General features: G+C 42.3%; 1 protein-coding gene, 1 long non-coding RNA gene and 1 pseudogene across 2 annotated transcripts in view; 2 read left to right on the forward strand and 1 right to left on the reverse strand.

Annotated features, from left to right (window-relative positions):
- Positions 1-14,711, forward strand: part of LOC120552570 — a 39,583-nt pseudogene extending 24,872 nt beyond the window's left edge.
- Positions 1-25,413, reverse strand: part of LOC120552600 (NACHT, LRR and PYD domains-containing protein 1-like) — a 735,215-nt gene that overhangs the window by 314,078 nt on the left and 395,724 nt on the right.
- On the forward strand, positions 19,253-20,538 carry LOC120552607. The gene is made up of 2 exons (XR_005638040.1): positions 19,253-19,396; positions 19,992-20,538. It is a non-coding gene; the product is annotated as an uncharacterized LOC120552607 (long non-coding RNA).

Consider the following 25,413-nt stretch of genomic DNA (forward strand, 5'->3'; position numbering starts at 1 on the left):
ACTGCACATAGAACTAACAACTCATTTTAAACAAAACTAATTTTAGGGGAAAGATCATTGATTAGAACATAGTAATGTTGAGCTACACATTTAAAACATCAACACCTCTGATCTTTATTCAGATTGGAGTACTGCGGTTTGTCAGAGATCAGCTGTGCTTCTTTGGCCTCAGCTCTGGAGTCCAACCCCTCCCATCTGAGAGAGCTGGACCTGAGTAGAAACTACAACCTGAAGGATTCAGGAGTGAAGCATCTGTGTGCTGGATTGGAGAGTCCAAATTGTAGACTGGAGACTCTGAGGTCAGTTCCTCTATTTTTTTCTTGTACAGTGTAAATCTATTAAAATTAAATCCATAACAGAAGTTTAAGGGGCCATCCACACGGAAATGTTTTGTTGTGCAAACGCATGTTTTGCATCGTTTGGGCCGACCGTCCAAACGAATCCTGTAAATGCACTGCCTGAAAACGCACTTTTTTGAAACCTGGTCTCAGGGTGAACAAATCTGAAAACGGCTCTCGTTTGGCTTCGTTTGGACGGTGAAACCGTATACCCAAGGTCCATGTTTCTATCTTTACTTAGACTAGTACAGTGCCCGTTGAGCTCCACTGTATAACCGACTACTGACTTACAGTGTAGGCTACATCTACATCAGAGGAAGACATTGTACTGCTGTGTTTACTTGACAGAGAATGCTGCAGATTCAGAATGTAATGTTATTAGTATTGTAAGTTAGCAGTAGACTTAATTAACCCGACCCAAGGTGAGTCTGATGAAAACTGATGTATCGGCCCGGTTCAGCTCTGAGTTTTTCTCGCATTGCACAGCGCTGTGAAGGAGTAATCTCTTAGATTACATTATGTTCTGCCAGCTCACAGCGACTTAATACAATAGCAGGAAAAGAGTCAAAGGCTATAAACCTTTTTTTTAAATATATGTGGAAAGAAAGCAAAACATGATAGCATTAATATTAAAACTGCACTGCCCATAGAACTAACAACTCATTTTAAACAATTCTAATTTTAGGGGTAAGATCATTGATTAGAACATAGTAATGTTGAGCTACACATTTAAAACATCAACACATCTGTTCTTTATTCAGATTGGAGAGCTGCGGTTTGTCAGAGATCAGCTGTGCTCCTCTGGCCTCAGCTCTGAAGTCCAACCCCTCCCATCTGAGAGAGCTGGACCTGAGTAGAAACTACAACCTGAAGGATTCAGGAGTAAAGCAGCTGTGTTCTGGATTGGAGAGTCCACACTGTAGACTGGAGACTCTGAGGTCAGTTCATCTATTTTGTTATTTTACAGTGTAAATCTATTAAAATTAAATCCATAACAGAAGTTTTAAATTTCTATCAGTTCACTTGTTTTCCGTGTTTGTCTGAGTACAAATCACAACAACTCTTTGTTTTCAGTTTGTCAGTCTGAACAGTTTATCTCCAGATGTAGTCTGGACTCAATCTGTCAGAAAACTATAAGATTTATTCTTCAATGTGATGCAAAATTAAATCAAAATTAAAATAGTTTTTACATGTGAAATGCTGTCATAATAAAAAAAAAGATATAGGGCTGCACAATTCGTAGAAAAGTCATATTGTGATTTACAATACTATGATTACAAAAATAAATGCACCAAACAGTAAATAAAAAATATCTTGCTAAAGAAACATGTTGGGTTCCTGTTTACTGTCAGAACACAACGTTCACACACACACATTAAGTGAGCACAGAGAGTGAAGCATGTTTCCAAATGCAGATGTTTGAAGCCTCTTTAGTCTGATCTGTCACCAACAACAGGTGATACCTCAACATGTGTGTGATGCTTCCTGTCAGAAAATGATGTCACTTTGTGTTCTGACAGTAAACAGGATCCTAAATGATGCACTGCAGACATGTTAGTACGGGGAGGTAATAGATTACATTTCAGATGAAGAAAACCTGCATCTCTCTTTGCTCAGTGCACATCTGATCAGTTCTAAAGATGACTGAGGATGAAGAGAGCTCTCAGTCAGTCAGCTGTGTGTTGATGAAGATGACAGTGGTGATGAAGATAGCCTCAGTCTGTGGTTTGAAATAAGAGCAGCAGAAGTGCTGTCCATGTTTCTGTCTTTACTTACTTTATTTTTTATTATATAAAGTCTTATTCATGTATTTACATTTGTAAATTTTCTTTAATTCTAACCTATATTACACAGTTTACATTTTATGCATCAGAGGGATGAAATTACAGTCACAAAAGTACATTTGTTTCATGGAATATATCATTTTTTTATGTATTTAGAAAGAAAGCAAAACATGATAGCATTAATATAAAAACTGCACTGTACAGTAGAAGTAACTAAAGGTCCATGTTTCAATCTTTACTTAGACTAGTACAGAGCCCGTTGAAAATGTGCCTGTTTGGAACGGCCGATTGCTTGGCCTGTGGTATTACTGCTTGTAGAATTCTTAAAAACCAAATTGTACCCCAAAATGACTTACAGAAGGACCCCAAACCACTTCATATACAACTCCACTGTATAGCCATATACTGACTTACAGTTTAGGCTACATCTACATCAGAGGAAGACATTGTACTGCTGTATTTACCTGGCCGAGAAAGCTGCAGATTCAGAATGTAATCACAAAATATCACAATGACAATGTGGAGTAATCAGACATTAGCGTCATGTACTCGTGGCAGTGTGCTACCCACCTGACCCGTTATGAGAGCTGATCAGCACATATCTGTGGTCATCAACCACCAGAACTGGACAATTTGTGTGTGTGTGTGTGTGTGAGAGAGAGAGACTGTGTTGTCTTGTGTTGTATGATACTAATTTAACATTTCATCAGAGGTGTTAATTTCCATACAGGTTTAGTAGCTTGACAGTTAATGGTGAAGTAGGACATTTTAGTTGCGGGGGTATTTTGGCTTAATACAATAGAAGGAAAATAGTCAAAGGCTGTAAACTTTTTTTTTATATTTGTGGAAAGAAAGCAAAACAACATAGCATTAATATTAAAACTGCACATAGAACTAACAACTCATTTTAAACAATACTCATTTTAGGGGTAAGATCATTGATTAGGACATAGTAATATTGAGCTACACATTTAAAACATCAACACATCTGATCTTTATTCAGATTGAGGAACTGCGGTTTGTCAGAGATCAGCTGTGCTTCTCTGGTCTCATCGCTGAAGTCCAACCCCTCCAATCTGAAAGAGCTGGACCTGACAGACAACATCAACCTGAAGGATTCAGGAGTGAAGCAGCTGTGTGCTGCATTGGAGAGTCCAAACTGTAGACTGGAGACTCTGAGGTCAGTTCATCTATTTCATTCTTCTACAATGTAAATCTATTAAAATTAAATCCATAACAGAAGTTTTGAATTTCTATCAGTTCACTTGTTTTCTGTGTTTGTCTGAAAACAAATCACAACAACTCTTTGTTAGTTTTCAGTTTGTCAGTCTGAACAGTTTGTCTCCAGATGTAGTCTGGACTCAAACTGGATCAGTGTTTGTCAGAAAACTATAAGATTTATTCTTCAATGTGATGTAAAATTAAATCAAAATTTAAAATAGTTGTTACATGTGAAACACATTCATAATTAAAAAATAAGAAATATGGCTGCAGAATTTGTAGATAAGTCATATTGTGATATACAATACTGTGATTGAAAAATAAATAAATGCACCAAACAATAAATAAAAAATGGCATTCTAAAGAAACCCAGAAAACCCTCAACATTTTGGGTTCCTTAAAAAAGTTCAACGAAATATATAGAATATAAAAACATAAAAACTTGTCTATAAAAAGGAAGAAAGGAAGAATTTAATGAGTAGAGAAAATAAAGAATGAAGACAGAGAGAGAAAGAAAAGTAATTGAAATAAAAAGACACGGGACATGTTTACTACTGTTACAGATTTTAAAGTGTGAAAAACACCAAGCTTCTTAAGACCCAGTGTCTTCTTCTGTGGTTTCTACTGTGGGTAAAGTGAAGGCTGTTACAACGTGGAGACTGGAGTGGACACTGAGTGAGACGCACACAGCTCACCTTTTAGTTTCCTTAAATCACACAGTTTATGAGGTTAGTTATTCACACACAGCGACATCATGACTGGGATTAGATCAATCATCCAGCATTAAGAAAAAGTTCAATGCATTTTCAAGATGTCCACACACACACACACACACACACACACACACACACACACACACACACACACACACACACACACACACACACATACATACAGACACACACACACACACACACACACGGAGACACACACATATATATAGACACAGATACATGGAAACACACATACACACACACACACACACACACACACACACTTACATATAGACACACACACACACAGAGACACACACACACACACACACACACACACATACATATAGACACACACACACACACACACATACACAAACACATAGACACACACACACACACAGTCACACATAGACACACCCACACAAACACACAGACACACACATACATATAGACACACACAGAGACACACACACACACACACGGAGACACACACACACACGGAGACACACACACATAGAGACACACACACACACACACACACACACACACACACACACACGTTAAAGGAGCAGAGAGTGAAGCATGTTTCCAAATGCAGATGTTTGAAGTCTCTTTAGTCTGATCTGTCACCAACAACAGGTGATACCTCAACATGTGTGTGATGCTTCCTGTCAGGAAATGATGTCACTTTGTGTTCTGACAGTAAACAGGATCCTAAATGATGCACTGCAGACATGTTAGTACGGGGAGGTAATAGATTACATTTCAGATGAAGAGAAGCTGCATCTCTCTTTGCTCAGTGCACATCTGATCAGTTCTAAAGATGACTGAGGATGAAGAGAGCTCTCAGTCAGTCAGCTGTGAGGTGATGAAGATGACAGTGGTGATGAAGATAGCCTCAGTCTGTGGTTTGAAATGAGAGCAGCAGAAGTGCTGTCCATGTTTCTGTCTTTACTTAGTCTATTTTTTATTATATAAAGTCTTATTCATGTATTTACATTTCTCAATTTTCTTTAATTCTAACCTAAATTACACAGTACATTTTAAGAGTCAGAGGAATGAAATTAAAGTCACAAAAGTACCTTTGGTTCATGTAAAGTTTCTTTTTTGAAATATATGTGGAAAGACAGCAAAACATGATATAGGTTTAGTCCTCGACGCAGAGAGCCCGGGTTCGTCTCCGACCTGCGGCCCTTTGCTGCATGCCATCCCCCCCCCCTCTCATTTAATGCCTTCAGCTGTCCTGTCAATATAAAGGCTGAAAATGCCCCAAACAAAACGTCAAAAATAAGCACCCAACACATTGAAAAAGTGAGAAATACATTGGGAAAAAGCAAAATAAAACGTCATAAAAAGTGACTAAAAACACTAAAATGTAAAATACTAAACTTTATTTAACAGTGACTGAAACATTGAGACAACAAAAGTGTTTTTTTCATTGTTGACGGGAAGACAACACAAGGGTTAATATTAAAATTACACTGCACAGAGAACTAACAACTCATTTTAAACGATACTCATTTTAGGGGACAGACCATTCATTAGGACATAGTAATGTTAAGCTACACATTTAAAACATCAACACATCTGATTGGATTATAAATAGATTTTTATCTTCATCATTTCCTCTTTCTTCAGATGTGAGAGCTGTGGTCTGTCAGAGATCAGCTGTTCTCCTCTGGTCTCAGTTAGGTCAGAGTCCTGAGTCAACCAGACCATTGGTTCTTATCATCTCCTCCCAAATCAAGATCCCAAGAGACTTTTCTTTCTCTAAAGTGGGCTTTGATTTCCTCTTTTACACACTAACCTAACAGACATGCAACACATACGCAGATCAGCTAACCCCATCTCGCGTTGTTTCTTCCTCCATCTTGATCTCGCGTGGCTTAGCTACCCACGTGGTCTCATCACCTCACCCTCTATCTCTCTTTCTATTTCTCTCTCACACACACACACACACACACACACACACACACACACACACACACCACATGTTTGCATGCTTTTGCCTTTGTTGTAGTTGTAATAAGTCAATAGGTTTATTGATTGAAGAACTATAGTTAGTGATTATTTGTGTATATGTTGTAGTAACAGCTTGTTGAACAGGTCAGGGCTCTAGTTTCACCCTTCCTGTTTACTTTATAAATATGAGATAAATTAATCAAATTAATTAAGATCTGTATTTTAAAGAGAACACCACCTATGAGACTGTTTTCACAGCTCAGTTATTGGTCCCTGATTCCAGGGTGGTGCCCTGTTTTGATTGTTTGTCAATTTGGTAAAGTTATTACACATATTCATAACTTTATTAATATTGGTAAAACATCTTTGATAAATTGCCAATAATTGAATCTGTACCCTTACTAATTCCCAACAGTGTTGTTCATCCTTTACACAGAGTGAGCAGCAGCTTCTTATGAAGTATGTTAACGTGAAAGACATTATTTGTAAAAAAGCTGTAATGAAACAGAGAGAGAAAGCGTGGCAGACGATCTCAGACCGACTGATGCATAAGCAGCCTAAAAATATATTTACTGACCACTGAATGAGTAAGCAGCCTAAAAATATATTTACTGACCACTGAATGAGTAAGCAGCCTAAAAATATATTTACTGACCACTGCTCTGAAATGAAACCATTATAATCATACCATTCAAGGAGTTAGGCTAATTATTTGCACAAATGAACAGTTATACTCTTTGCCTTAAAAGTGAGCAGAAGACAGACTAATGATACTCAGGAAATTTACCATGAAGCTCAATTACAACCACTAATCTCCAATATTAGAATATGATTTGTATATATCTCTTTCTCCCTCTCTCTCTGTCTCTCTCTGTCTCTCTCTGTCTCTGCCTCTCTCTCTCTCTCTCTCTCACACTCTCTCATTAACACTAACTTCCACTCCTCGCTTTTCAGGCAAAGTGTACAACAGTTTGTTTGTGGAAATAATCAGCCTTCCCCTCCCGACGCTGTCGGTGTTTGGGCTCTAATAAATCAACTAAAATAATTAAAGGTGTATTGGTCTCTGACTAGTCTGGTATATATAGCTAGTCTATATCCTCGACCTTCCACTTCCAGGGATTGCTGCCGGAAAATTCCGCCTTATGTCCTTTATTTCGACCGGATGTCCGTCCCCTTCCTCTGTCTCTGTGTTGGCGTTCTAACCTCCGGCTGATTTGTGAGGACTATGTTTAACTGCTCCTCAGATCTCTGCAGGGTAAATCCAGACAGCTAGCTAGACTATCAATCTGAGTTTTCTGTTGCACGACTAAAACTAGTTTTGAACGTCCACATGTTCCACCAAAACCAGTTCCTTCCTGAGACTATTTAGCAGAGGCACGTGGCGCCGTCCGGAGCTTAGCCCCGCCCAAGACGATTGTGATTGGTTTAAAGGGGTGATAGAATGCAAAACCTATTTTACCTTGTCATAGTTGAAAAATGACAGTTTGGTGGGTAAATAGGACATACATAGAACCTCAAAATCCCATTGACACCTCTTTCCTCTGCAAATCTCACAATTTGAAACTGCCGCTGAAAATGGGCAAATCTCAACGAGCCGCCTAGTTGACCTCAACTCGGCAGCTCCTCCTCATTTGGCTCTAGTCTCTCTCTTTGTTATGTTCCAATATTAACATAGGCTACACAACTGACCGGAGATCAGGTAGTCTTCTGAATCTAGATCACGCAGATCTCTGCTATTCCATTACAAATTCACTTATGAAACTTTTATGCAAGAAATCAACTATGTAAAGCTCAAATATGGGCAGTTTTACGAAAATGGATGGCTAATTGCAAATTTTGTCCGACAGTGTGTGGAGTTCAGCGGTTGGTGCTGCCTGGGTTGCTGCCTCGCCGCCCTGCCTGTCCTCCGTCACAGACCCTGGCCTGCTGTGAGCTCGATTGAGCTCCGTCACGGCCGTTAGCCCGCGGTGCTCAATACCCGCGCAAACTCACCCTTTTCTGGATGACTGGACTACCAATTGCCGCTGCCCCGACAGAGCCCCAGGGCCTGAAGCTCGCTGTTCTCCCTCCCCTCTTCCTGTTAAATGGCCGGTGTGTGACTGAGAGCGCGGTCAGCAAGCTTGTTACGCCCGCAATCTATTACCTACCACAGGTTCCAGTTAATCTCATAATGGATATGTGTGTTGAGTTATTTAAACAAACGATCGGGAAAATAAACGCCTCTTGCCCGCGAGTCTCATTGATAGAGCCCGCGTTGAGCTGGAGTCCATCAATGAGAGCTAGCTAGCCTCCTCCTAACGAGACCTCTGACATTCACAAAAATGTATTCAATTGAAATCCAAAATCGGACAAGTATTAGCTAAGTTTTGTAAGACCTTGGGGAATCTGTAATATACATGCCGTGACGAAATTCAAACTGTAAATATACTATAGTTATTAGGGGTGCAACGGATCAAAAAACTCACAGTTCGGATCGTTTCTCAGATCAGAGTCACCGATCGGATCATTTTTCGGATCAGCAAAAAGAAAAAAAAGACAAGACAAATAAACATAAGTTTTGTCTTTTTGTTTATTAACACTTTTAAATTATTAAATTAAAATATATAAAATCAACTTAAAGTGCACAAGGCATAATATCTTCTTTTTAACATAATTAATGAAAAACAACTGTTTTGTCTGTGACAGTCTGCTGTGATGAAGTGAGCGGTTATCGTCACATAGCTCTCCATTCCCCTGGACGTCCACCCGTCTGTCATGAGCGCAACAGAGGATGCTCGGGATAGTTCATCCACAACTTTTTTCTTATCCTGCTCATGAAGATCTGGCACAATCTTTTCGCTGAAATGGGTGCGCGACGGGATGTCGTAACGTGGTTCAAGCACTTTCAGAATGTGTTTAAAGCCCTCGTTTTGCACAACCAATGTGGCCTCATGTCTGCACCTATAAACACACCGATAGCGTTTGTGATGGCTTTAGCCTGGTCTGATTGTGCAACAAGGGGCTGCTTAAATGCCGCGGTGATAAGCGGTTGTTGATCAGCTTTCATTTTCACTCCTGTCAGTGAAACACCGGGGTGATTTAGTTTCAAATGCGTGGCCATGCTTGATGTGTTTCCACTGTCATATGGCTTTCTTGTGCCACAGTGCCTACACATCGTCACGGTTTTATCCACTAACGTCTTTCCTTCGTCATTATATTTGACAGGGAAGCCAAAATGCTCCCATACAGGGGATTTAAATGACACGGGGCGTTCAAGCTCCTCCGTTCCTCCGCTCGCCATGACCACGCTGCGTGTGGACTGAACATGCGCACAACCTTTTTTTTTTCAGAAATCAATCCGCAGATCATGTGTGTGCTGAACCGAAGATATTGATCCGAACGGATCCGTTGCACCACTAATAGTTATGCCGAAAGTCTAGCTAGCTAGCCGCGATCTTTCCCCATTGTGTTGAATGGGACACATAGCTAGCTAGCTGCTCCTCCTAACAAGGCCCCTGGCGTTCACAAAAATGCCTTAATTTGAAATCGGACACAACTGTTAGCTTTATAAGACATTTGAACCTGTAATATAAGTGCCGTGACGAAATTCAAACTGTAAATATACTATAGTTATGCCGAAAATGTAGCTAGCTAACCGCAATCTTTCCTCATTCTATTGAATGGGACACATAGCTAGCTGCTCCTCCTAACAAGACCCCTGGCGTTCACAAAAATGCCTTCATTTGAAATCGGACACAACTGTTAGCTTTAGAAGACATTGGGGAACCTGTAATATAAGTGCCGTGATGAAATTCAAACTGTAAATATACTATAGTTATGCCGAAAGTGGAGCTAGCTAACCGCGATCTTTCCCCATTCTATTGGATGGGACACATAGCTAGCTGCTCCTCCTAACAAGACCCCTGGCGTTCACAAAAATGCCTTAATTTGAAATTGGACACAACTGTTAGCTTTATAAGACATTGGGGAACCTGTAATATAAGTGCCGTGGCGAAATTCAAGCTGTAAATATACTATAGTTATGCCGAAAGTGGAGCTAGCTAGCCGCAAGCTTTTCCCATTGTATTGAATGGGACACATAGCTAGCTAGCTGCTCCTCCTAACAAGACAACTGACATTCACAAAAATGTCGTAAAAACAAATCGGACACAACTGTTAGCTTTGTAATACCTTGGGGTAGCTGTGATATAAGTGCCGTGACGAAATTCAAACTGTAATTAAAGCTGCGAGCAGCGATGGACGGGCCCTCGCACCTCTGCGCGAGTCAGGGTTACCAGCGGACGCCGCTCCTTACGACCGTGCGTTCACGCGGCACTCAGACGCCGCAAATCGTCAACAATGCCGAAATCGACAACTTCCTGCCAAGTTCAACGATAGCTCACACAAGACTCTACGTCATACGGTTCATTAGCTTCGAAAAGGGGCGTGGCTAAAGCATAGGGGGCGGGTCAAACCATCACCAATGAAAAAAGAAGTCTCTGCTGAGTTCGTTGATACCTAACATAAGACTCTACCTTAAACGGGTCACCAGTTATGAAAGGGGGCGTGGCTTAAGCATAAGTGGGCGGGCCAAACCATCAGCAATGAATAAAGAAGTCTCTGCTGAGTTCAATGATACCTCACACAAGGGTCTACATCAAACGGGTCATTAGTTATAAGAGGGGGCGTGGCTAAAGCATAGGGGGCGGGCCAAACCATCACCAATGAAGAAGGAACTCTCTGCTGAGTTCAATGACACCTCACACAAGGGTATACCTTAAACAGTTCAAATGTTATGAAAGGGGGCGTGGCCTAAGTAAGTGGGCGTGGTTAACGTATAGGGGGCGGCTCAGTATCACATGTAGACCACACATAAGTTTCATGTAAATCGGATGATTTTTGTCATATAAGGCGCATTTCCTGTTGCCAACGGGGGGCGCTATTACCAAAAGTCAATTTTGGCCTGTAGGTGTCCTCAGGCCTGGACCCTTGTTAACCGTGAGAAATTTCGGGCAGATACGACAATGTACACTCAAGTCAACAGCTTCTTTGTTCATCGCTAAACACTCAAAATGGCCGCCACACCACACCACACCCACACCATCTGACGAAAAGTTTTTCTTTTAATAACTTGTCATCGTTAAGGTGTTGGGATGGTACAGACCAAGTTTGAAGTCCATCGAATGAAATCTCTAGGAGGAGTTCGTTAAAGTATAGCACCTTGACTTTTAGGCCTACTTCCTGTTGCCACTAGGGGGCGCTATGACTTTAAATAAATATCGGCCTTTATTTGTCCTCAGGGTTGGACTCTTATGAATCCTGAAAAGTTTCGAGCCAGTTGGACAACGTACACTCAAGTTACACCCGGAATATGAGAACTGCTGTCGCGTCTCTAATGTGTGTGTATGGGGATTCGCTCAACCAATCAGTGCGCAGCTCATCTAAATATTCATGAGCATACGATATTTGGAAGAAAAGCTCTTGTTACAAATAGGGCCAAAACACAGGGATGCATAAGGGCCAATAAAATATCAACCAGGCCATTTTCAGCCCAACCAATGTTACATACCCCATTAGGAGACCTTAAGGAAGTGTGAAATACCCTATATAATCATTCTATCACCCCTTTAAAGAAATGCCAATAAACCAGATCACGTTTTACTTCCATCCAGGAATGCTGTGTAGACTAGCCAGACCTTCCTCCACAGCGCTGTCTGGCTATAAGAGACTATGGTGACACTAAACTGCAGACATAAGGCTGATATTTATCAGGTGAAATCCCCTTCAGAACTGATGACATTAAAACTAGTCCAAATTAAGTTTTTAGTGTCTCATCTCAAATTTTAAAAGTAAGAAAATAAGATTCAAACATTTGAAAATGCCATTTGTACATCACATTTACAGTTTACACTTAACACTGTTAACAGTTAAGTTACTGAGTTCAGCCACGAGGTTTACCAGTTTTAAGTAAACGCAACATTTATTCCCGTCTGTTTGGTTTCTCCGACAACAGCCGTGACCATAGAGCTAGTTTGTGTCTTTCAACTCATAGCTTTATCAGCAGACTGCTGGATGTCCCGGTGTAGGAATCCTCTACAGTGACATACAGACACACTTTACACCGTTTAACTGTCAGCGTTTTAACTGTGTTTAATCCAGTTATTACAGTAGCTAATGGTAGGCTAACGTTACTCGCTGCCAAGTGTAACATGTTGATATGCGGCGATGCTTCTGTTCCCTCTAACGTCTGTTTCGGAGCATCAGAGAGCAGCACAGATATTTAGGAGGCACCGTAATGAGGCACCGAAGCCGGATTTTAACATCCACAGTTAGCGTGAACAGAAAGTGGCGTTGCCTGTATCTTTTCACGGCAAACACGCTTGTGGAAAGCGGTCGCACAACAGCTGAAATAATGTGTTGAGCAAGAACGTAGTGTTTAGACTTTAAGGAGACTTCCAAATGAAATACTGGCCTGAATACTGGTCTTTTGAAATAAGATTTTCCAGTTTTGAAAGTTTAGATTTGTTTTTATACATTAAAAAAATATATATATTTAACAGGTGGTTGCCAAATGGGACAACTGAGTGAAACAAATCAGTCACAAACATTATTGTAAATAGAGCAAGTAGAACTTTGTAGCGTCTCTGACTTGAATTAGTTCACCAGTTTGATATATGATGAACTTTTAAAGCCAAGATTTCCTGTCACTTTGAACTCAACTAAGGATGTTAAATATCTCTGTAACTTAGTTAGCATGGCCTTATGAATGATGACAGGTATGATGACGTCTTTTAGGACCTTTACTAAGGACAGAGGGAGTAGGATGCTGTACAGGTTGGAAAACCTCTTGAGCTAAATCTGTCATCTGTGATATTAGGCTGTATAAATAAAATGGACTTGACTATGAATGTAGGGAAAGTCAGATTTGAACTGTTAGATTAGTTTCTATGATTGGTGTCCATGTGAGGATAGTGGTGTTTTCTAGAGCTGTACAGTAAGTGAACTTATTAAAGAGCAGATGTGTTCAGGAGACTCATCTCTACCTGAAACATTAGGATGTTAGTGAAGATAAGCTACACTTCATTCACAAGACAATGAAACATGTTGATTAATAATAAACTTTAATAAGATGATCCTGTTTAACCTGTCAATATTACAGCTTACTGTGTGTAATTATTGTAAATGTATTGCATTTATTGAACACGTCTAATTCATGTCATTGCAGCATAGTAATGGTGAGCTACAGATTTAACACCTTAATATAACAGAATAACACAAAAAATTCACTCCAAAGTCTTTATAGCAGCATGTTGTCATTAATATTAATTAGAGCTCTTTTTCAATTTTTTTATTTTACAGTTTTTATCCTGATCCTGTTGTGTTCACGTGTTTCTGTTTTCTAAACCTTTTTCAGCTCTAAAAAGATTATTAAACATTGAATGATTTCAAGCAGGAACATTGTCTTCTAAAGTTACACAATTTATTCTTTATTCAGATTGTATTACTGCGGATTGTCAGAGATCAGCTGTGCTGCTCTGGTCTCAGCTCTGAAGTTCAACCCCTCCCATCTGAGAGAGCTGAACCTGGGCTACAACAAGGAGCTGAAGGATTCAGGAGTGAAGCTGCTGTGTGGTTTTCTGGGAAGTCCAAACTGTAGACTGGAGACTCTGAGGTCAGTCCACTGACTCTCTGCTACTATTATAGATCTAATATGTTACTAATATGTACATGTACGACTTACATACATGAAGTTATAAATGTTCTTTTTGTTCATATTTTAGTTTCTTGTAGTAAATCTAGTCTGCAGTCACAACAGACTGCAGACTAGAGCGTTTGTTAAAGAAACTGTAGAAAATGTCCAGTTAGTTGTTTAAGTAAATTAATGTTTATTATTGTTGGTAATTGGTCACATATGGTTTTAAATTGCTAATGTTTACTTGCTGAAGTAGAAATATTTATTTGATTCTGTTAATTTCAGTGTTTTCACAAGTGTCTGATCAATGATATTGATTTTTCAGAACACACAGCTGTTTAGAGGATGAATATAGTATTGATCCTTTATTGGCTGACATGATGATTTTCCACAATGACAAAATCTCTCTAGTCATTTTAGGGAAAATGTCACTGATTAGGACATAGTAATGTTGAGCTACACATTTGAACATCAACACATCTGATTGGATTATAAATAGATTTTTATCTTCATTTATTCCTTAATCAGATTGGCGCTCTGCGGTTTGTCAGAGATCAGCTGTGCTGCTCTGGTCTCAGCTCTGAAGTCCAACCCCTCCCATCTGAGAAACCTGAACCTAAGGGGCAACGACCTGAAGGAGTCAGACGTGGAGCAGCTGCGTGATCTGAAGGAGAGTCCAGACTGTAGACTGAAGACTCTAGAGTAAGTAGAGGGTTGGAGTCAGTCCATGCTGGTTTCAGCAGTATCAAACTAAACACAGATAGTTCAAAGCAAAGATCCAGTATTTTCTGTAAACCTCCAACCTTGTCAGTGAAGCTGTGAGAGGAGAGAGAGAACAGTCAGCAAATCAGAGACCGTTCTCTCTGAACCCAACAGCAGTAAATCATCATTAAAGTGTGCAGTGAACATCTCTCTGTTTCTGCAGTAATGATGCATTCAGGACTCTCAGCAGTCTATTTCCACTGTGTAATTCTGTAGAAATCTGCAGAGTCAACAGACCTGATGCCCAAAGTCTCTGCAGGTCTATGAGCTTCACTCCAACACGTTAACATGAGAGCTGAAAGGAAGCAGGCTGCCTATACAGCCGCTCCACTTGGTGTTTGAAGTAAGTAAGTAAGTAAGTAAAGTAAAAACAGCTCGCGCTGACCAAAGTGCTGGAACAGGACTGAAGTCTCTGCTGCTCTTTATACTGGATGTGCTGCATCACTGACTGACAGCTGATGAACGGAGTATTTTTTTCCAGGTGAAATTTACAAGGGTCACTGTTTCCCACAGAATTATATTCTGTGGTAGCTAACCCAGGGTGGGGGGTGCACACGCGGAAAGAGTTGCAGACTTCTTATATTAATTGTACTGCAAATATTTTTGACAACTTAAATAGACAATCTGCCCACAGTCCCATCCTCAAGGCTATACGGGTGCCGGGGCAGTCCCAGCACACAATGTAGTCTTTCAACTAACAAAAACAACATAAACTTGCTCTTTGATGAAACAAAAGATACCACAAGTAATAAATCTGTTTAACAGCCAGATGCTGTTCACCTCTTTGTGACCTTTTGCATGCAAGACAAAAAAATAAACTTAATTGTTACTGTATGTTTTTAACTTGTTGAACATGAACAAAATTCAAATTTTTGCAACTTACCCAATTAACCTAGTGGGGATAGTTTTGTGTCTCTTACACATAAAATAACAACAACAACACAAGTGTAATGTTTTTTTCTATTTTGAAATATCCATCCATCCATCCATCTTCGTCTGCTTATCCGGTGTCGGGTCGCGGTGGGAGCAGCTTCAGCAGGGGACGCCAAACTTCCCTTTCCCGAGCAACATTAACCATCTCCGACTGGGGGATCCCGAGGCGTTCCCAGGCCAGGTTGGAGATATAATCCCTCCACCTAGTCCTGGGTCTTCCCCGAGGCCTCCTCCCAGCTGGACGCCTGGAGCACCTCCCTAGGGAGGCGCCCAGGGGCATCCTCTTACCAGATGCCCGAACCACCTCAACTGGCTCCTTTCGACGCCGAAGAGCAGCGGCTCTACTCCGAGCTCCTCACGGATGAGTGAGCTTCTCACCCTATCTTCAGGGAGACGCCAGCCACCCTCCTGAGGAAACCCATTTCAGCCGCCTTGTACCCTGGATCTCGTTCTTCTCGGTCATGGCCCAGCCTTCATGACCATAGGTGAGGGTAAGGAACGAAACTGGCCGGTAGATCGAGAGCTTTGCCTTCTGGCTCAGCTCTCTTTGTCTACAACGGTGCAATTGAATGTAATACCGCGCCCCGCTGCGATTCTCCGACCAGTCTCCCGCTCCATTGTCCCTCTCGTGAACAAAACCCCAAGGTACTTGAACTCCTTCACTTGGGGTAAGGACTCATTCCCTACCTGGAGTAGGCACTCCATCGGTTTCCTGCTGAGAACCATGGCCTCAGATTTAGAGGTGCTGATCCTCATCCCAACCGCTTCACCTCGGCTGCAAACCGATCCAGTGAGTGCTGAAGGTCGCCGGAGCGATGATGCCATCAGGACCACATCATCTGCAAAGAGCAGCGATGAGATCCCCAGCCCAACAAAGCAACTCCTCCCCACCCCCACGCCTCGATATCCTGTACATAAATGTTACAAACAAGTTTGGTGACGGCAGGCCCTGGCGGAGGCCAACCCTCACCTGAAACGGAGTCCGACTTACTTCCGAGAACCCGGACAAATTCACTCACTTTGGTCGTACAGAGATTGGATGTCCCTGAGAAGACACCCCCTCACCCCATACTCCCGCAGCACCTCCCACAGTATCTCCCGGGGGGACCGGTCATGCCTCTTTCCAGATCCACAAAACACATGTAGACCGGTTGAGCATACTCCCAGGCTCCCTTCCCGGACCCTTGCGAGAGTGAAGAGCTGGTCTGTTGTTCCCACGACCAGGACGGAATCCGCAATTGTTCTTCTTCAATCTGAGGTTGAGCTATCGGGCCGAACCCTCCTTTCCAGCACCTTGGAGTAGACTTTTACCAGGGAGGCTGAGAAGTGTGATACCCCTGTATATGGCTAACACCTTTCCACCCTTGCTCCCCTTTTAAAAGGGGAACCACCACCCCGGTCTGCCACTCCTTTGGCACTGTCCCAGACTTCCACTCAATGTTGAAGAGGCATGTCAACCAGGACAGCCCCTCCACACCCAGAGCCTTGAGCATTTCTGGACGGATCTCATCAATCCCAGGGGCTTTGCCACTGTGGAGTTGTTTGACTACATCAGTGACTTCCACCTGGGAAATTGACAATGATCCCCCATCATCCTCCAGCTCTGCCTCTAACATAGAAGGTTATAAAATCGATCATTGACCTTTGGCCTAGGGTGCTCTGGTACCACGTACACTTATGAGCATCCCTATGTTCGAACATGGTGTTTGTTATAGACAATCCATGACTAGCACAGAAGTCCAACAAAAAACAACCACTCTGGTTTAGATCAGGGAGGCCGTTCCACCCAATCACGCCTCTCCAGGTATCTCCATCATCGCCCACGTGCGTGCGAGCCCCATGCAGGACTCCAGTCAAGGTCTCCAAGAAGGCCGAATACTCCGAACTCCTGTTTGGTGCATATGCACAAACAACAGTCAGAGTTTTCCCCCACAACCGCCCAGGCGTAGGGAGGCGACCCTCGTCCACCGGGGTAAACTCCAACGTGGGCGCTCAGCCGGGGGCTGTGAGGTATCCCCAACAACACCCGCCCGGCCAACACCCTGGGCAACTCGAAGAAAAGAAAAGAGTCCAACCCCTATCCAGGAGTATGGTTCCATAACCGAGACTGTGCGTAGAGGTAAGCCCCACCAGATCATAACGGTAGCCGCTCCACCTCCCACACCAGTTCCGGCTCCTTCCCCCACAGAGAGGTGACGTTCCACGTCCCCAGAGCCAGCGTCTGCTGCCCGGTTCTGGTCCGTCGAGGCCCCTGACCTTCACTGCCACCCATGTGGCAGCGCACCCGACCCCAGCGGTTCCTCCCACAGGTGGTGGGCCCATGGGATGTATTATTTTGAAATATTGATAAATAAATAGTCAGTGATGTTGAATAGCCTGTAGGACTACAGTAGTGTAACAGACCATCCCTACAGTTCAGTAGCCATGTGAACCGCTGATTCATTGTAAAGGTAACCATCATAGTGTGAAATCCAGTTGAACTGATGCTGTTAGGTGAACGGGGCTCAGCAGAGAGGTGGAGAGAGACCACGTCTCTGCAGCTTATTCAGGGAGTCAGGTCAACGCTGCTAAAGACCTCAAAACTTTGAGTTTCATGTGTAGGATCCTCCCATATGGCTCGCATCAGGTGGTAACATCAACTGTACCAAAACACGGGGAAAAGGACTTAACGCGACATACGATAGTTTTTATTTTGACAGGATATGAAACTGTCTTAATGTAACACTGATAGATGGTCCCCAGAGCAGCATGGTCACCTGGAGAGTCCGGTACAGTCTGACTCTGCTAACAGAGATACCATCAGCTCTATACAGCGGAGCGTTCATGTCAGTCAAATCAGAGCCAGCTGCATACAGTAGTGACTGTGGATGAGAGGGGGCTGCTGAAAATCAGACGTTTTGGAGCTCGTGATATTCCTTTGGCGCCGGCTAAAACCTCTTTAGGGGGCGCCAAAACTTTCTCTATGCAGTAAAACCCTGAATAAATACAGATAATAACTTCATAATACTAACCATTAAACTCCAGATGGACTCCAGCCGTCTTCTCTGGGGGGGAAAGATCGATGTGGGAAAAATTAACTTCTTCTTCTTCTGTGTGTTAATTAGTGGATCACAAACCAAGTTTAAGGCTCAAACCACCACCTGCATTACTGTATTGGAGGGTGTAGAATAATTAATGGGGTTAATTAATCTGAACGGAGGAGTATTCACAGTCAGGTCTGTTGTGTTTGTGAGAGAGAGAGAGAGAGAGAGAGGAGAGGATAAAGAGAGGGAGAGTGAGAGAAAGGGGAGAGAGTGGATAGAGGGAGGTAGGGAGATAGTGAAGGAGAGAGAGAAAGAGAGACAGGGAGAGAGAGGGAGAAGGAGAAGGAGAGAAAGGAAGGCGAGAGAGAGAGAGGAGAGAGAGGAGGGAGAGGGATAAGGAGAGAGAGGGAGACAGAAGGAGAGATACATTAGCCTAGCAGCTAGCTCATAGCTTACTCCCGTTAACCACCATACTGTTGTGATACGTTACTTCTTCACCACGGTATGAAAACTACATACAGTCACAGCCCTATTTATCTCTTCTGTTGTCTTCTTCTCTCATCAGATGGACGTCGTGGTAACCGAGTGATCAGAAGGAGGATGTTGGAGGACCAGCTGAGTCCTGATGATCCCGAGAGCTTGAAGCAGCAGCAGCACCTCTAACTGGGCCATGTTACTGGGAGGTAGAGTGGAGAGACTGACTGAGGCTCTGCACGCTTCCACATTAGCAACGGCACGTGGCCATGAAAGAAGGATGTCGGGCGAGTTGATTGGCCGACATTATCCTCTGGGTCAGTGGGGGGCTCTGTCTCCATCAGAATCAGCTGACTCAGCAATACGTCAGACTACAGAGTGGAGCCAAGTGTGGAAAGCATACGTTTGCTAACATTTCACATTTTACCATCAATGGTAAACTTGACTGTCGTCGCTGCAGGACAGTCAGCTGTTTGTCTGATAAACTTAACTGCCCCCCGCTGAAACAACCGTTACCTCACCAGAGACCTTACCCACAGTAACATCTTCTCTTCTCAAATTAACCGTTCACATTTAAACTAGACGTTAATAGGTGAAGGGTGATTACCACGCTGTCATAGCGGAAGAGATTAGCTTCACACACACACACACACACAACACACACACACACACACACACACACACACACACACACACACACACACACACACACTCAACACACACACACACACACACACACACACACACACACTCACACACACACACACCCACACAAAAAACACACAGATAGACACACACCCACTCTCACACACATACACAGACACACACAGACACACACACTCTCACATACACAATCACACACACACACCCACACCAAACACACACACACACACTCTCACATACACAATCACACACACACAGACACACACACACACACACACACACACACACTCTCACATACGCACTCACACAAACAGACACACAGACACACACACACACACACACACACACACACACACACACACACACACACACCCTTTAACCCCGTGCTAATAGGGAAGAGTTGTCTCAAGGAGGCCGACAGAAGAAGCTCTCAGTGAATGAAGAAGAACTGATATGAATGTAATCAAATTAATAAATCAGTTTGTTGTTTGGACAAATCATTGTGTATTTACCATTAATACAATCTTATGAAAAAGTGTTTTATATTTCCCAGGCCAGTGATGTGGATTATTTAGATATCTTTTTGTCCCGTTGACCACTGGGCTCCTCCAGCTGGACATGATTGATTGAGATCTTGTGGAGCCAGAGTGACTCAGCAGATTAGGACAGCAGAACTGTAGATGTCCAGTCATTTAAACTGCCCTCAGCTTCTCTTCCTGTTAAGTGGGCCTATCTCTGGATCTCTTTGGGTTGGTCTCCACGCTGTTGAATGATGAACTGCTGTTAAAGTTGATCAGATTCTGGAACTTGAAGGTTGATGTCAGAACTCAGAAGTCTGCCAGTAAGTTTAATTCTCATTCTCATCAGTGCTGGATTATATTTCTGTATATTTGTTCTTTCTTCTGTATGTTTACCTTCTTATTTCATATGAATCATTAGATCCTGTATCACTGTAATAAAAGTATGAAAATGGGGATCAACCCAACATCACTTTCTCTAAATGCCACATCCTTCAAATAATCATCCTTCCTACTTCTTAAAGCTAAATAAAGTCTTTAAAAAGCCTCTTGGATCAGCTGGAAAATGCATCGTCCCAAAGCAGAAAACTGTTTTTCTGACACCAACAAGAGTGTGAAAACCTTTTAGAGATACGTGGTTCTCACAGGACAGCCACGCTACACACATGATGATCTTATAGACCCACAATGCACTGCTGTAGACACACACACACACACACACACACGGGCTGGCTGTAAAACTGAATTGCCCCTTGGGGACAAATAAAGTTATCTGAATCTGAACACACACACACTGACACATACACACACAGACACACACACACACACTGACACACAAACACACACACACACACACACACACACACTGACACACAAACACTCTCTCTCTTTCTTTCTTTACAGGGCATGTCCAACAGTAGATGTAGCATAGCTCACAGCTGTTACTAATGATATGACCTGTATATACCAGTGGTGATGACGTCATCACAGCTGTTACTAATGATATGACCTGTATATACCAGTGGTGATGACGTCATCACAGCTGTTACCAATGATATGACCTGTATATACCTGTGGTGATGACGTCATCCAACCTGTCAGTCTGCAGGTCATTAACTTGATAAACTAATACAAGTTGAAGTAGTCCGTTAATGTGAGAGCCCAGAGTTTAAGAAAGTCTATTTTCAGAGAGATTTGAGAGTTTTTATAGATTAGCAGACAGCTGGAGGCTAACAGGACTGGGTGGCTAACACTAGCCTGCTAGCTGTAGCCTCCCCCCCCCAAGCACACAGTAACCATAGCAACTAGTGCTGGCTACTAAGGTTAGCCTGCAGTTTGGTGAACAGAGCTCATCCACGTTACAAGCTTTACAGCATCCAGCCCTCGGATGTATCTTAAGAGAGAACCAAGGCCATGTCATCACTATGTCTGTAGTAACGTTATGTAGGCACATAGCTATAGTGTTACCGTTCTCTTAATACATCCATGCTAGCTACCCCTGATGTTAGCTACTAGCCGATAGCCCCGCCAGTTTGGGAAACGCTAATGACGTATGTTACATCTACGTTACAGGCTTTACAGCATCCATACATCCCTTGGACGTATCATAAGATAATACCATGGATGTATTAACACATTGTGAATTACAACCATTAGCTCTATCCATTATTACAGCTACAGGACCTCAGGAGAACATGCCTAGTTTAATAACTCTGGATTCGGCTACTAGTGAATGTTAAAAATGTTCAGAACGTGACGTTTTAAACAAGGACCCTCTAAGTGTTCAGGTTGGTAAGTTGATGTAACCCAAAAAAATTATCCACTGAAATATAGACATTTCTTTCGCCATGCAAAGTCTCTGTGAGAAGTCTTTCTGGGCCATGGGGTGCAGTACCACCGTTATCAGCTAAGCCCATGGTGGCTTTAAGACATGGCGCTCTTCCCGGGGGCTTGGACTGTGCACGTGACAACCGGCGTCCTCCCCCCGGGTGATTCCTCTCCTTTCTCTGTATTTGCTGCTTTTCTCTGTTTATATCATAGTAAACTAAATATCTTTGAGTTTCAGACAAAACAAGACATTTACAGGCTTCACCTGATGGACATTTTCTTATATACCAACCGATTAATGGATCACTCTAGAAAATAATCCTTAGATGAATGAATAATAAAATAATGGTCAGTTGCAGCCCTAGAACTTAATGAATCAGGACTTTTTCTCCAAGTCCAGTCTCAGTTGTTGCCTCTCATGTCAGTGTATTTGGTAATAAATGCTTTAGTGCAGGGATCTTCAACAGGGGGTCCGGGACCCCCAGGGGGTCCTCCGAGTCAATCCAGGGGGCCTCCAAATTATAGTTAATTTTTTAAAGATTTTCAAAAATTATTAGCAAATATAAATCCCCACTGATGGTAGGCGTACTGGCCAATAGGTAATGTAGTCACTAAGGTAGCCATCCACAGATACAGTTCATCCCAAAGGAGTGACTGTTTCACATTTGTTTCACATTTAAGGGTTAACATTAAAACATGATTTATAAAATCATGCAAACAATTATTAGGCTATTTGAATAGCTTTGTATTCTATGCAAAGGTATCTATAAATGCTTTAGGCGGCCCTAAAAGTTATTGTAGGAACAGATTAATATGTAGTAGGGGGGTCCCTGATCCATCTCTCTTTCAGTTGAGGGGTCGCTGGCCTTAAAAGCATTGAAAACCCTGATTTAGTGGAAGCCGGGGCCCGTTCCAGGTAGAAGGTTTAACAAACTCTGAGTCTAACCCTGATGTCTGAGTTGATTTACCCTGAGATGGAAACTCTGAGTTTTCGGTTCCAGAACAGCTGATTTGAGTTGGTTCAATCAACTCAGAGTAGGTTCACTCAGGGTTACGCGCGTGCACATCCACTCTAAAAAGGCAGTATGAATAGAGCCATGATTCTACCATTCACCATGGCAACAACCATAAACAAACGGGTCGGCGGAAATGCTCATGCGCACAAACAGCGAGTTTGAACATTAATTTCGTTAAAAAAGCAAGACAGCGGCTGCTGCTGCAAAAGAGAGAGAATTGGTGTGGGAGAAAATTGCTGCTCGAGTCAATGCGTGCGCATTTGACATATGTACGCATTCACAGTGTATTAATTTCATATTTAATCACAGTTAACTTTTAATATTAGGCCACTGGTGAAAACTAGAATTGTATTACACCTATAATTTCATTTAAGTGCAATCCTGCGGGGCGGGGAAAAATAAACTATAGGCTACTAATCCCATTCTGAGGCTGCAGCACCATGATCATTAACAGAACTATAATGTATAATCATTTATTTCTTTTAATGGCTCTCACGTTTTTGTGTCCAGAGAACACTACAGAGACGTTTAAAAACCTTTAAGAGCGAGTCACACTTTTCTGACGGCTCTGCATACAGTGGCTTTAGGCTACGTATGATCCACTACTGTTATAAAGAAAACTGCCATTTGCAAAAACGTGTCGACACAAAGAATCTGCTGGGATGTTAAAGCCTGTCCACGATGGTTGATGTTAGTGATATGAGGACGGATAAGGTATCTACATATCTGATGTTAGTGATATGAGGACGGATAAGGTATCTACATATCTGATGTTAGTGATATGAGGACGGATAAGGTATCTACATATCTGATGTTAGTGATATGAGGACGGATAAGGTATCTACATATCTGATGTTAGTGATATGAGGACGGATAAGGTATCTACATATCTAATGTTAGTGATATGAGGACGGATAAGGTATCTACATATCTAATGTTAGTGATATGAGGACGGATAAGGTATCTACATATCTGATGTTAGTGATATGAGGACGGATAAGGTATCTACATATCTGATGTTAGTGATATGAGGACGGATAAGGTATCTACATATCTGATGTTAGTGATATGAGGACGGATAAGGTATCTACATATCTAATGTTAGTGATATGAGGACGGATAAGGTATCTACATATCTAATGGACTGTGATAAAAAATACCTCTCAAATTGGTCATGTGGAAATGAAAATAGCCTTCAGCTGGTAGTTTGTTGCTTTGGACAGCAGGTGGTGCTGTTTCATCAACAATGAGCCGAGACTCACACAACACACACACACACACACACACACACACACACACACACACACACACACACACACACACACACAACAGCGTGTTTGTGTCATTATCACTCAGACAGAGACGTGTACCATTAGTACTTTTAATGAAGGATCTGAATACTCGTTCCAGCGCTGGCTGTGGATCATTTCAGTTGAATGCAGGACTTTAACTCAGTATTTGGGATACTTCATCAAGCCTAGAAAAATATAAAATAACAAATAATAATTTAATAAAATAAGAAAAGGTAAAGAAAAGTTTGTGACTGCTATCTAACCTACTGACTGCTGCTCTCTCCTACTGACTGCCGCTCTCCTACTGACTGCTACTCTCCCCTGCACGTGCTGCTCTCCCCTACTGACTGCTACTCTCTCCTACTGACTGCTGCTCTCTCCTACTGACTGCTGCTCTCTCCTACTGACTGCTACTCTCCCCTACTGACTGCTGCTCTCTCCTACTGACTGCTGCTCTCTCCTACTGACTGCTGCTCTCTCCTACTGACTGCTACTCTCCTACTGACTGCTACTCTCTCCTACTGACTGCTGCTCTCTCCTACTGACTGCTACTCTCTCCTACTGACTGCTACTCTCTCCTACTGACTGCTACTCTCTCCTACTGACTGCTACTCTCCCCTACTGACTGCTACTCTCCCCTACTGACTGCTGCTCTCCTACTGACTGACACAATTCCAGAAGGTACACTGATCATATGTAGGCCGCGACCCCAAATAAGCTACTAAAAGTTTTTTCGGAGGGTGCCCGATAAACATACAACAGATAATATACAGACACCAAAAACTCAATTTAACATAGATGCAACATAGACAAATACAACGTAAATATGCAATGTAAATATTCTTGTAAATAGACTAAACTGAGTGTTGAAGGTGTCTAACTTGTACCTGTTTTTCTTCTATGTGTAATATTATGTGACTGACTGTTCACATGTTTCTGAGAGACTCTCCTACAGGAGATTAAAGGAATATTTCACCGCTGGAAAGCTGAATACATCATTAAATTGGGTCACTTATGTAGTAGAAATATGAAAAAAAAAATTGAAATTGGTGCCTTCTAGGCCGAGAAAAGCCAGAAAATGTGTTTTGGTCTTATATGGATGAAAAACACCAAATCCCAGAATGCACCTGCTTCGTTGCTTTGAGTCCACTCCCAAGCCACGCCTACCGCTTGACAGACCGACAGAGGCATTCAACTCAACTCAAGCGTGTT

The sequence above is a fragment of the Perca fluviatilis genome, chromosome 22, assembly GCF_010015445.1.
Source record: "Perca fluviatilis chromosome 22, GENO_Pfluv_1.0, whole genome shotgun sequence".
NCBI classification, from domain to species: domain Eukaryota; kingdom Metazoa; phylum Chordata; class Actinopteri; order Perciformes; family Percidae; genus Perca; species Perca fluviatilis.